The sequence below is a fragment of the Monodelphis domestica genome, chromosome 4 (assembly GCF_027887165.1).
Source record: "Monodelphis domestica isolate mMonDom1 chromosome 4, mMonDom1.pri, whole genome shotgun sequence".
NCBI lineage: Eukaryota > Metazoa > Chordata > Mammalia > Didelphimorphia > Didelphidae > Monodelphis > Monodelphis domestica.
The window spans coordinates 115,834,089-115,848,173 of record NC_077230.1 but is presented as its reverse complement, the minus strand read 5'-3'; positions in this window follow the sequence as shown (position 1 = coordinate 115,848,173).

Below are 14,085 nucleotides of genomic sequence, written 5' to 3'. Positions count from 1 at the left end.
ATCATATTCAATTGAAACTGGCTGGTTTCATAGGCATATGGATGCTAATTAATTAGAAATATATTAGCCAGTACCAGATTGTATTCATGACTAGAGTTTTGAAATACAGTTTGAGATCTGGTGCTGCTAGGTCACTGTCTTTTTTTTTTCATTGATTCACTTCATATTCTTGATCTTTTGTTCCTCCAAGATTAATTTTGCATTTTTTCTACCTCTATAAAGTAAGTTTTAGTTAATTCAATTGGTATGACTCTGAATAAGCAGATTGATTTAGAAAGGGTTATTATTTTTATCATATTGGCTCAGCTTACTCATGACCAATTAATATTTTCCAGTAGCTTACATATGACTTTATTTTTATGAAGTATCTTGTAATTGCATTCACATAATTACTGGTTTTGTCTTGGAAGGTAAATATCCAAGTTTTTATACCGTCTACAGTTAATTTAAATGGAGTTTCTATTACTATCTCTTCTTGCTGGATTTTGTTGGTAAAATGAAATGTTGATGATTTATGTCTGTTTACTTTATATCCTTCAACCTTAGTAAAAATTTTAATTATTTCAACTATTTTTAGTTGAATCTTGTAAACCTTGAAATTTCTTAGACTTGTGAATGTTGGAAATTTCACCATTGGAAAGTTCCATACTTGGAAAAAATTTCCTACTGATAGTAAGAACTCTATTGGAATTTGAACCCCCTTGGCATGGGAGGATCCTTCTCCTCCCTACTTGGGACTGCTTTAGGACAGAAACCTTTTGCTGAACAATGGAAAGGGCTTTGACCTATGCTTAAGCATAGAACAGGAAGTTCTTTGAGTCATGATTGATTTTAGAATTAATACAATAGAGATACTTGGAATTACAGAACCAGGTCTTGGAAAATACAATCTCCACCCTACTCAGAGTAAAAGGATTTAGGAAGGGCTGCAGCAAAGGATCAAGATTTAATTATTTGAGAATATGACCTTCAACAGACATGTGCAAAGCCACAGACCTCTGGGTGGTCCTGGGTTAAGCTAGAGCCACCATTGGCACAGGGAAGACATGGACAGTGATTGGTAGATGTGAGAACTGAGGGGAGGGAACTTAGATGGTTTGAAAAAAGATAGAGGGGTCTGAGGACTGGGGGGGGAGTTTGAGGAACTTTTGCTCTGAGGAGGTTGCTCTGAGAGGAGGGCTTGCTCTGAAGGAGGCTGGGGGTGGAGGCACCTGAGACTGTTTCTCCATTTTGGTTATGTGAGTGATAGGGACTGATCTCTTTTCTTTGCCTCAGCTATCTAAGGGCTTGGGCCTTTTGGCCCAGCCTAAACAGAGGGGGTATTTAAGCCCTATTCCCTTCTCTCCACTTTCTCTCTCTCTCTCTCTCTCTCTCTCTCTCTCTCTCTCTCTCTCTCTCTCTAATACCTTTCTTCCTCCTGTTTGTAATTAAAAACTCCATAGAAGGTTGACTGCTGACTTGAGTTTTCATTTAGGAATTACATAGCTGAATTCCTTGGCAACCTTACATTAATATATATCAGTCTTTTAAAGTGATTTCCTTGTCACAATCTTTAGGACTTTCTAAGCATATTATCTGCAAAGAGTGATAGTTTTATTTTGTTTTTGTCTACTCTGATTCCTTTAATTCCTTTTTCTTCTCTTTTTATTATAGCTAGCATTTCTAGAATAATAAGTAAAAGATAAATACTGAGAAGCAATTTTATAAGCACAAAATGATGCTTATTATAGGGCCTGTAAATCATAGATGTCAAAGTTAGTGATGCCCAGTATTTTCTAAGACCCAGAAATGAGAAAATGGCTGGTTTACATATATTATGCAAGAAAGTCAGTTTACCAAAAAAACCTCCCAAAGTGGGGAAGTGATCAGTTGAATATTTCCTTAGGGGAAACCTGATCATAATAATTAACCCTCGTGATGACTTGCTGGTGTCTTTTTGCTTGTATTCTATTTAAGATGTTTTCATCTATGTTAATCAAGGAGATTGGAGATTGGCCTATAGTTTTCTTTCTCTGTTTTTGACCTCCCTGGCTTTGGAATCAGTACCATGTTTGCGTTATAAAAGGAATTTGGTAGAACTCCCTCTTTACTTATTATGTCAAATATTTTGTATGATATTAGGATTAGTTGTTCTTTGAATGTTTGATAGAATTCTCTTATCAATTCATCAGGCCCTGGTGTTTTTTTCTTAGAGAGTTCTTTCATGGCTCATTCAATTTCTTTTTCTGATATGGGATTATTTAAGAATTCTATTTCTTGGGGGCAGCTGGGTAGCTCAGTGGATTAAGAGTCAGCCCTAGAGACGGGAGGTCCTAGGTTCAAATCTGACCTCAGCCACTTCCTAGCTGTGTGACCCTGGGCAAGTCACTTGACCCCCATTGCCTAGCCCTTACCACTCTTCTGCCTTGGAGCCAATACACAGTATTGACTCCAAGACGGAAGGTAAGGGTTTAAAAAAAAAAAAGAATTCTATTTCTTTTTCTGTTAATCTAGGTAATATACCTAGATGACCATATTTGTTGCCATATATGTGGGCAAAATAATTTTTAATGATTGCCTTAATTTCCTCTTCATTGGAGGTGAGGTCTCCTTTTCATATATGATACTGTTAATTTTGTTTTCTTCTTTCCTTTTTTTATTACATTGAACAGTACTTTGTCTATTTTGTTTGTTTTTTTTCAAAACACGAGCTTCTAGTCTTATTTATTATTTCAATAGTTCTTTCACTTACAATTTTATTAATGTCTCCCTTAATTTTTAGGATTTCTAATTTATTTCCTTAATTTCTTTGCTTTCAAATTTTTTTATTTGCATGTCCAATTCATTGAACTCTGTCTTCCCTAATTTGTTAATATATGAACTCAAGGACATATATTTTCTCCTGAGTACTGCTTTGGCTGCATCCCATAGAGTTTGAAAGGATGTCTCCTCATTTTCATTTTCTTCAGTGAAGTTATAATTGTTTCTATGATTTGTTCTCTAACTAACCAATTTAGGAGTATCATACTATTTAATTTCCAATTAATTTTTTATTTGGCTCTCCATGTATACTTACTGATCATTATTTTTATTGCCTTATGATCTGAAAATGCTGCATTTAATTATTTCTGCTTTTCTTCTTTTTTTTGCCATTTTTTATGCCTTAGTACATGGCCAATCTGTGTGAATGTACCTTGTGCTGCTGAAAAGAAGGTGTATTCCTTTTTGTCCCTGTTTATTTTTCTCCATATTTCTATTAACTCTAATTTTTCTAAGATTTCATTCACATCTCTTACCTCTTTATTATTTTTTGGTTTGTTTTATCTAGTTCTGATAGAGGAAGGTTCAGGTCTCCCATTAGTATGGTTTTACTATCTATTTCCTCCTTAAGTTCCAATAGTTTCTCTTTTAAAAATTTGGGGCTATACCATTTGGTGCATAGATGTTGATTACTAATATTTCCTCATTGTCTATACTGACTTTTATCAGAATGTAGTTACCTTCCTTATCCCTTTTAATTAGATTTGTTTTTAATTTGGCTTTCTCAGATATCATGATTACAACTGCTGCCTTCCTTCTATCACTTCAGGCCCAATAGGTTTTGCTCCAACCTTTACTTCTAACCCTGTGAGTGTCACACACCCCCACCCCCCTTTAAGTGTGTTTCTTGTAGACAACATGTGGTAGGATTTTGGTTTCTAATCCATTCTCCTATTTTTTTTCATTTTATGGGTCAGTTCATCACATTCACATTCAGAGTTCATTGACACATTTTTATTCCCCAGCATTTTGATATCCTCTCCTAGTCCTGTCCTTTCTTCTTTTGCTATATCCTTTTAAACCAGTGGTTTGCTTTTAATCTGTCCCCCTAATCCCCACTCTTAATATGCTTCCCTTTGTACCCCTTCCATTTTTGTTCCTTCTTATTTTTTAGGGTCTATTAAGTTCTCTCCCTCTCTCTTTCCATCCCTTTTTGTACTCCTTTCCTCCTACCCTCCTTGGTTTTCCCTTCTCACTTTCCCTGTAGAGTAAGATAGAATTCAAGACCCCAATGGATCTTGATGCTCTGCCCTCTCAGAATAGATTTCACTGAGAGTAAGGTTTAAGTATTACCTATTAGCACTCTCTTCCTCTCCTTCTTATAAGATTATTCTTCCCTTCCCCTTCCTATGTGTATCATCGTGTGGTAAGGATTATCCTACTTATTTTATTTCTTCAAGTGTCTCTTGGTGCCATCTTCAATTCCTCCTCCCTTTTTCAGTTTTTTTTTTTTTGCATATCGTCTTATAGCACTTATTACCCCAATCTCTGCTGTGAATGATTCCTCTAATTCCTATAATAGTGAATATAATTTTTGAGAGTTACAAATGACATTTCCCCTTATATTAATATAAATAATTTGATTATATTGGAACCCTTAAAGAAGAAAGTTTGCATAAAATACATTTTCCCCCCTTTCCCTCCCTTTATTATTAACCTTTTCATTTTCTATTGATCTTTGTGTTTGGATATAAAACTTTCCACTTAAATCTGGTCTTTTCTTTACAAATACTTGGAAATTTTCTTTTTTCTTGAATGCCCAGCCTTTCTGTGTATGGAGCTAAGGAGTAAGGATTTTGCCTGAGGCCAGCTCTTGAATCTCTGCAGCTTCTGCTATTTGCTACCCTTCTCTGTGCTATCTCTCCACAAGTGCCCACAGTTTGTACTCTTCAGCCTGATGGGGTTTCATGTCTAGCTTCTCTCAGGGGTAGCTCTTTGGTGGTCTTAGATGCCAAGGACCTAGAGGTACCCCTCACTCACTCACTCACTCTAGAGGTGCCCCTCGCTCACTCACTGATTCTAGCTTACACTGGCTCTGAATCTAGCACTGTAGGTGAGGTGATGGAGGGTAGATCAGCTCATGTTTTGGCGGGAGCTTTTTCACCCCCTTATAATATGGAAATGCCGTATCCCAAGTACCTTCAATACTGCAACCTACTGTAGAATCCCTTCCTTCATATGAATTTGTTTTTTTCTTTTTTTGGTCTTTTGAAGTAGTCTATATCAGTAGGTGCTGAGGAGAGGAAGAATCCTGTGTCTAGACTGCCACCATGTTTACACAGAACTCCATGTGGTAATTCTAATGGAAAATCGAATACCAGTCTGAGGTCCCAAGCCAGAGCTCCTTCAAGGCTAAGTTCCAAGGCAAAAGAAATGAGATATCACAAATCTGTACACATTCCAGAATACTGAAGACATGTGCACAACTCACCTTGGCAAAAACATTTATGTCAAGGCATTTCATAGGATTTTCCTCATTATTTTACTTACAATGTAATTATTGATTACTGATTCTCATGCACAATTATTCAATCAATTAATAATTGAAATTATGTCTTCTAGCTCATCAATAAAATGCTTATTAATAGGATTATATATAAATAATATACAGTTATACAGAGGCATAAAATAAAAATATAATCTGAAGTTGCTTAATTATATTATCTTTTACAAATATTGAATAATAGTGGGTATCCTTGCTTGATCCCTGCTCTTATTTGGAAAACTTATTCTCCATCACAGATAGTATTTGATGATGGTTTTAGATAGATACTATTTATCATTTTAGGAAAACTCCTCTAATTTCTGTGCTCTCTAGTTGTTTGTTTGTTTTTTTTTTTTTAAATAGGAATGGATGCATTATTTTGTCAAAGATATTTTCCATATTTATTGAGAAAATCATATGATATCTTTTGGTATTTTTATTGATGTAGTCAATTATGCTGATGATTTTTCTAATGTGAAACCAGTTCTTCATTCCTGGTATAAATACTACCTCATCACAGTGTGTGGTGTTTTTGTTATATTGCTGTAATTTCTTTGATTATAATTGATTTAAAATTTCTGTATCAAGTTTCATTAGCAAAAATAGTGTATAGTTTTCTTTCTCTGTTTTTGCCCCTCCTGTTTTAGATATCAATACCATATGTGTGTACTAAAAATAATTTAGTAGGATGCCTTCTTCAGCTATTTTTCCAATTATAGCATTGGGATTAATTTTTTTTAAATATTTGGTAGAACTATTTTGTGAATCCATTTGACCCTTGACCTTTTTCCCCCCTTTGGGAATTCGTTGATAACTCACTCATCTTCTTTTTCTAAGACATGATTATTTTAGTATTTTACTACTCTTCTTGTAATCTAGACAATTTATAATTTTGTATACATGAATCCATGACATTTAGATTGTCACATTTGTTGACATAAAGTTTGCTAAAATATCTACTAGACTTCTGGGGGTGGAGCCAAGATGCCAGAGTAATCAAGAGCAGCTCTGTGCCAACATGAGAATCCTCTCCACACAAGATTAATATATCTCCACAAACCGAACACAGAAGTGAAAGAACCAACATGGAGACAGAGTGAAACAACTTTCATGGGAAAAAACAAAAATGTTTCATGGGAAAAAACAAATGTTAGGCAAAGAATAAATGGAGTACTGGGGTGAGAGGAGAGCAGAGCCAGCAAGAAACTGTAGCAAGGAGGAAAGAGCAAGCCAAGAGCAAGTCATGCCCCTCCACTCCACATCTGCTGGCCTAAGGTTCAGGAACTTATGTCCAAGTCAACATCCAGGTCCTGCCTGGGCAAATAGTGGTACAAGACAACCCATATCCCTTGAAATTTCAAACCTGTGGGGAAGTTCTGAGCCCCAGGCTAGAGAATTCTAGTTTGGCCTTGAGATAAGGACTTGTTTACACTTTAGGGTTGTTGGTAGTACTAAATACTGATCTTTTTGCTTAAATCTCATGGTGGGAGCTCCAAGACAAGATAATCAAAAGCTTATACCTAAGCCCGAGGCAAGTCTTTAAACTATCAGTATCTTAAAGGTCAGTTGAATTTTTGGGGGTGGCTCCAAGAATTCTCAGCCCTCAGACCATCATATCATCCTTCCAAGCCTACTTTTATAATTAGATAGGAAAAATATGTTCAGATGAAGATATCAACACCCCCATCATAATAAACAAGATCATCAGCCAACACCAGTTTTTATCATTTGTCAGTAGCTGGGAAGGGTTTGTAATGATTACCTTAGTCTCCCTGGCAGGAGGAATGAGTCCATGTAGAGAAAAACAAAACAAACCAAAAAACCTTAATTAATTAGTCTATATGATTAGATTTACTACTTTAGCCATATTATTATTGTACCACAAGCAAATGAACTGAAACAGAAGGGAAGTAAGATTCATTTTCAAACAAAATGAACAATTTTGGTGTATTTGTCTGGTAGACTCAGTAGGAAATATAAAAGTTAAAGGCATAGCCTTTGGCCTGATTTGCCTGTTATGGAATAAGTACCTTGATTACACATGGAATGATTAACAATTAATCAAACATAGCATACAATTAAGTGCTAAATTATGTAATACAAACTAAAAGTGTTAGTTTTTTTTTAAGAGCTGGAAATAATAATGAAGGGCAATAATATTTGAGGAAGTCTTTATAGAAGAGATGGAAATTGAGTTAGGCCTTACTGGATAAATGACTAATAATAAAATGTATATTTACAAATATATTGATCTATTAGTATATCTTAAAGCATCGTGTAGGATATAATTTTAAAAAACAAAATAAAAGACAACATCTACCACAAATATGATAAAAATGTCAAAATCTCAGAACCATAAGGTACCTTAAGTTACCTATCCCATCCTTCATAATATTATATATTAGAAAGTTGAGGTCCTGAGAAGTTATGGGATTTGTCAAAATTTCAACAGCTAGCTACTATCAGAATTGGAACTAGAATTCAGCTTACCTGACTCACAATGAAGATTTTGCTCCAAAACAATGTAGCAAGTTTCTTTTTAAATGCTTCTAGCTAACCTCACATTAATTACAGTTCTTCTATAATTCTTTTTTTTTAACTTACAACATAATTATTAGGCAAATGGAATTTTACATTTGCAAAAAGACGTCTTCTGACCTATGGGGACCTCTTTTTCTGTAGCTAACTAATTGTATGCAAATGAAAAAAATTACTCAGTGAGATGATTATTTAAATATAAAATGAATATCTTTTCCTCTCTCTATTTGAAGTACCTCTCAATTTTTGCATTGACTTTTGAGCTGAGAGAAGCTCAGCAACTTGATTTATTTATGTTTCCATTTCCACAATACACCTAGGATGTAAAAACAATTTGCGCTAACATTAAAAAGCCATTTTAACAAAAGATCATATAAAGCCTCACTACTTCCACCCACTCTACTCTCCCTATCAATAAGAACCCAGCAAACGTAGGTTAACTAGTCATTTGGAACCTGAGGAGTTGTGTATCCTGACCTTAAACACTATCATTAATGTTAAAACCACAACCACCACCAATAATATATTCTTTAAAAAACATAATTAAAGAATCCACCTACTCATGGCAACAGGTAAAGGTCTCTTTCAAAGTAAGTTAAAAAAAAATTTAAGTAAAGTTATTGGTTCTTGCATTACTTAAACCCATTCCTTTAACTGGAATTTGATTTTTTGAAATAAACTGAGCACTATTCTAACCTACTTCAGCCTTATATACATATGAAGTAGATGGCTGTTTATGTGATATGATATGCAAGGTACAGCCAAAAGGCCACTTTGCCCAATATATCTCCTTCAAAAGCCCTGTTCAACACTGAGAATATCTATCATTAATTTCATTCTTATAAGTGTAGACCATTTTCAGAGTGCAAATAACACTTGGAAGCTTATAACTTAAGCTACTATAAGCCATTAACCTTTATCATGGTTTAATTAATACTCAAAGACCACACACCTTCCACTACTACTACTAAGGGAATGAAATTCAAGCAGGCATTGCAATCCATTCATTAATTCACAACCCAAATATGTAGTGAGCCCTACAATTTGCTAAAAACTTTGAAAAGGCATCTGAATAATTAAATAATAATTTTGTTTCTGCTTAAAAAGAGTTCATTATATCATGGAGGGAATACATTTAAACATACAAATATAATTAAGTACCAGGTTCATATTTGTGGGTGGTGAACTGAGAAGGAGAAAGGAGACTGAAGGAAAATAGTTGAATAGAAAATAGAGATAGAGGGAGAAACACAGGAATAAAGACTCAAAGACAAGTTAGAACATGTGGGGAGTTGCAATCTCGGTGGATACTTCCCATGGGCAAGGGTGCCAGAGAAATAATGGGAAATATGAGGAACCAGAAAACATGTGGGGAGCAATAACTCCTTAATGCTTCCCATGGTCAAGAGTGCCAGAGAATTAATAGGAAGCATGGGGGAGCATTGTGAGAAATGATGGGCCATGAGGAAGACAATAGGCTAGGGCTGTAAGAACATCTTGCAGAAGAGGTAGAAGGATTAACAGCAGGATCCAGAGATATAAGAGAGAGATTTGTGCTTATTCCCCAGCTTTTATTGGATATTCTAGGAATATGGAGAGGGAGTTGATCAAAGAATACGTAACATGGCATAGGTTTTAACACTGGTTGAATTGACAATGACTCAATCAAAGAGGTGGGGATTAATCCAACAGGCGCCTTGTAAAGGAATGTGATCTGACAAGGTGGGAGCTAGGATACTTCTGATGGTAACTTCCCACTCAGGACTTCCCTCGTCCTTAGGACTGAAGAGTTAGAAATGTAATAATCAATACTTAACATGGCAATGAGTTTGGCATATGAATGCATAAGACACACTATTAATACATCAATCATACTTCCAAAATGCTAACATGCCTGGTATGCTACAGTTCATATGTTAACATTAAGTGTAAATGATAAGTGCTTTATAGCTCAGGGGTGGGAGAGGTCATTGAAAGGTAAATTGGAAAGGAAAGACATCAAGAAGAAGTAGGATTTGGGCTGCATTTTGAAAGATAGGCAGGAAATTTAACAAACTATGGTTCTGATAGGTTAAGGAGTTTATCAAAAATCATATAACTAGCTAATAAGAGAGCTAGAACTAGATTCCAGTTAGTTTCCTATTCCCAATTAAATAAGTTTTTGCTTAGAAAACTCAATGTTAGCAAATATTGTATTAATAACCATAAAGACCTTTACTCCAAATCACAAATTATCAGAGAAATGCAAATCAAAAAGAAACCTGGAATTTCACCTTAACAATGCATTAAATTGGGAAACATGATAAAAGATGAGAATGGTCAATGATGGAGGACCTGTGGAAACATGCATGTACAAATAAACTAATGGCAGAACTATGCTTTGGTCTGCAAAGCAGTTTGAAATTAGCTTAAGTGAAAAAAATGCTAAAACTTTTTAACTTTGAAATCTCATTCTAGGATTAATACTCCAAGAAGGTAAATGATTAAAAGGCCCTACCTACTGACAAATATTTGTAAAAATAGGTCTTATTAGCAAAGGGCCAGAATCATGGTGCATGTCCATGGATTTAGAAACGACAAAATAAATTGTGGTAAAGGCATATAATCAAATATTATTTTCCCACAAAATTATGAAAAGGAAAAGTAAAGGGAAATTGCAAGAAGTGGTATATTTTGAAGCAAGCAGATTCAGGAAAGCAACATGTACAATATCTACAATAATGCAAATACAGAGACTGAAAACAAAACAATTATGTTTTATAAATATAATAGCCCCAATGGGAAAAAATTAAAAATTGTAACTCATTCAATTTTTTTCTGATGTGGGAAAAAATATGTATACTGTCAAACCCAGATGATGTATTGGTTAGCTTAAAATGGTATTTTTTAGGTTTTTGTTTTGATTTGTTTTCTCTTAGTATAATGACTTGCTTAGATCTTGTCCAGGGAATTTTAACCTTAAGCATAATAAATAAGATAAACACTATTGTAATAATTTAGCCATGGGATACAAAAAAGACCTGAAGGTCAAGTTCAAAATGCTCACAGGGGAAATAGGATGGAAAGTTTGGATTAAAGAAATTCGGTATAGGAGTAGTAGATGGGACTTTGTCAGTGATTCAGCCCTTTGGGCTGAGAAATCTAAAGAAAGTAACCAAATAGAAAAAAAGAGGATCAATGACCACAATGCTAAAAAGGCAAGAGAAAATATGAGAGTAAAAAAAAAAGTATGAGTCTACATATTAGAGAACCTTTCTGATATTATAAAAGTTTTGTTGTCTTTCATGTCTTTTCTACCACTCTTAAGCTCCTTTTTACAGCTTACGTGCTTTTAAACTTGTGAAGGGTATTGGGCAAATATTATCATTAACAATAATTAGCAATTATGTATTGAGCTTCTGCTATGTGCAATACTATATCCAGTGCTTTTGGTAATATGGGGATATAAAAGAAGGATCTCATAAATTCTCTACCATTTCAAAATTTATCCTATTGATGAAGAATCATATTAATACATGCAAAATAATTGGAGAACAATGCAAAGGAGTAGGATGCTAATGATTAAGTTTGTTGGCACAGATGACATGACGGTACTGTAAAATTGAGTACCTTTATGAGGGGCAAAAAAGATGGAATTTCAGTGACATAATATACTATCATTAAAAAAAAATCTAATGTTCTGTTTTAGAATCTGAAATAAGTATTGGTTCCTACACAGAAGAATGGTGCAGGTTAGGGAATTGGGGTTAAATGACTTTCCCAGAATCAAACAGCTGGAACGTGTCTGATGAACTTGGAATTTTTCATCTCTAGACCAACCTCTCTCTCTCCTGAACCACCTCACTGACTCAGAATAATATACTATCAATCCTTCTTTTTTAGGAGAAGTAAAGATGAACAAAATCTTTGCTATGAAAACAGAAAAAAATGAATGAAAATGTATAACAAAAATTACTATATTCTTCAAACCAAAGAGTAAGACATTTTCCTACATTGTCCTACATATAGCCCTACATTGTATGAGAGTGGCTAAGAACACAAAAGAAAACATTTATGGGATACCCTATTTAAGAGGAAATCATATAATAGAATAGTATATAAGGGAAAGAACTATGATGGGTAGGGCATTATTTATTATTTCTTGGAATCAAGGTAAAAATCATTAAAGAGATAGGTAGTTTGAACCTGGCATGGAAAAATAGACTTGTAGACCATAATCTTAGCTATGATAGATTGATAAATGGAAATGTGGAAAAAAACTGTAACGAAAAAAAAAAAACTAGGTTAAAATAATATGGCTCTGAGATGGATAGCATAATGTGTGGTCTCTGTTTTGATAGTGGAAATCAGAATCTTGTTTACCTCAAAGAAAATAAGATCTGGGCAGCTAATGCTGATCTATGGGTAGCTTAATATCATTTGAAAGAGTAAGTTGATATAAGATACAATAATTATCATTATGAATAATAGACTAATTTCATTCACAAAATGGAATTCTTGCAGAATAGATTAGAAAATGGAAACCTCAGATTTGATGCACAGCATAAGGATATTTTAAAACAGAGTAATGTGTATAGAATTAAAGTAAGAGGTTTTTCATCATGCTTTAGCTAAAAATCCTGAAAGGCAGCATGGCATAGCGAGTAAAGAGATGACCTGGGATGAAGACAAGTCATGATTTCTCAGTAAGTGTGTAGTATAGTCTCATAGACTCTAAGTTGAAGGGAAGATGTTTATGTGTATTGGTAGATGAATTTCTTCATCTGAGAGTCCTGCATAGACAGAAAATTAAAGATCTGGTCTCTATCAGTTAAATAAAAGAAAGTGAGATTTATAATCATATCAGAAAAGGCTACAGTGAAAAAATAGTATACTCAATCATACGGAAAAACATCATAATTAATACAAATAAACATAGTACCTATGATTTAAAATAAAGAGATGCAGAAATGCAAAGAAATAATTCGATTTTGAGGCAATAATTATAAATGTCATAAATGTTCTTAAGGAACTTCACAAATTAACAGAAAGATAAAGAAGGACATTATTCATCTAAAGGGACTGTTGAAATAAATAATGTGAAGATCTGTGGAGATTAACAAATGAGAATCTTAAGAATTATATTTATCCTTGATATATCATGGCATACTAACAAAGGTGTATAATTTCATATGTGAAGGTTCATAAATAAATGCAAAATGGAAGAGATATCAAAGTTAAAGATTTTAATATAATAAGATTATGATTAATAAAAGGAATATGAATAAAAACTATAGACTGGAATGAATATTAAACAACTACATTCTGAATGAAGAATGAGATACAAAATGGGAATAACAACCCTATAAACAACAAAATTATATAAAATTCTATGTTAAGAGTGAAATAATGGATGAATATTTATAGCAACCAGATAAAATAGCCCTTAGAAGAAAAAATACATCTACCTATTTATCTTTTTTCTTTTTTTTTGTTTCTTCCTTCTTATTTAGAGTTAAAATAAAGATATAACAAATATATAGATATGGAAATATAAATAAATATTTATTTTAAGGAGAGACAATTTGACTACTAAATTGGACATGCAATTTTAAAAACTAGAAAAAAAATCAATTATCCTAAAAGTATCACAAAAAGAACATTAAAATCAAATGAGAGATAAGTAGTTAAATGGGGGGGATGAACTAATATATTCATAAAAAATAGATGTTTTAAATTTTTTATTTGAGTAATACTATCAAGAAATAACTAACAAAATAAAGAAGAATAGGAGAAAATGAAAGGCTGGAGGAGAGGAAGGCAAAATTTCTAAGAAAGAAAAATTAGAAGGGGAAATTCACAAGAGTCAAAGAAAATAGATATTTACCAGAAAACACATGATGCATAAATAAAATTAATAGATTTTATGAATTAAGTTCCCCAGCATAATAATGCTAAAAACTGAAAACCCAAATGGGGAAATTTGTTCTGAAAGCAGATGAATTTTCAAGTTAAATATACTACATATTTTTAAAAAGATATTCTTTATGCTTATAAACTGTGCTAAATTTGAGGGGAAACATATTACTATATTTGATTTTGTGAAACAAATATATCATTAAAAATAGAAAAGAAAAATCAAAGAAAACATAATTAAATGGGAATATCATTAATAAATATTGATGGAAATTATTAAAATGCATATTAGCATAGATCTTACAAAATGTATTAAACATTTTATGCATTTTGACTGATCTAGATTTTATATGGATAATAGTACAACA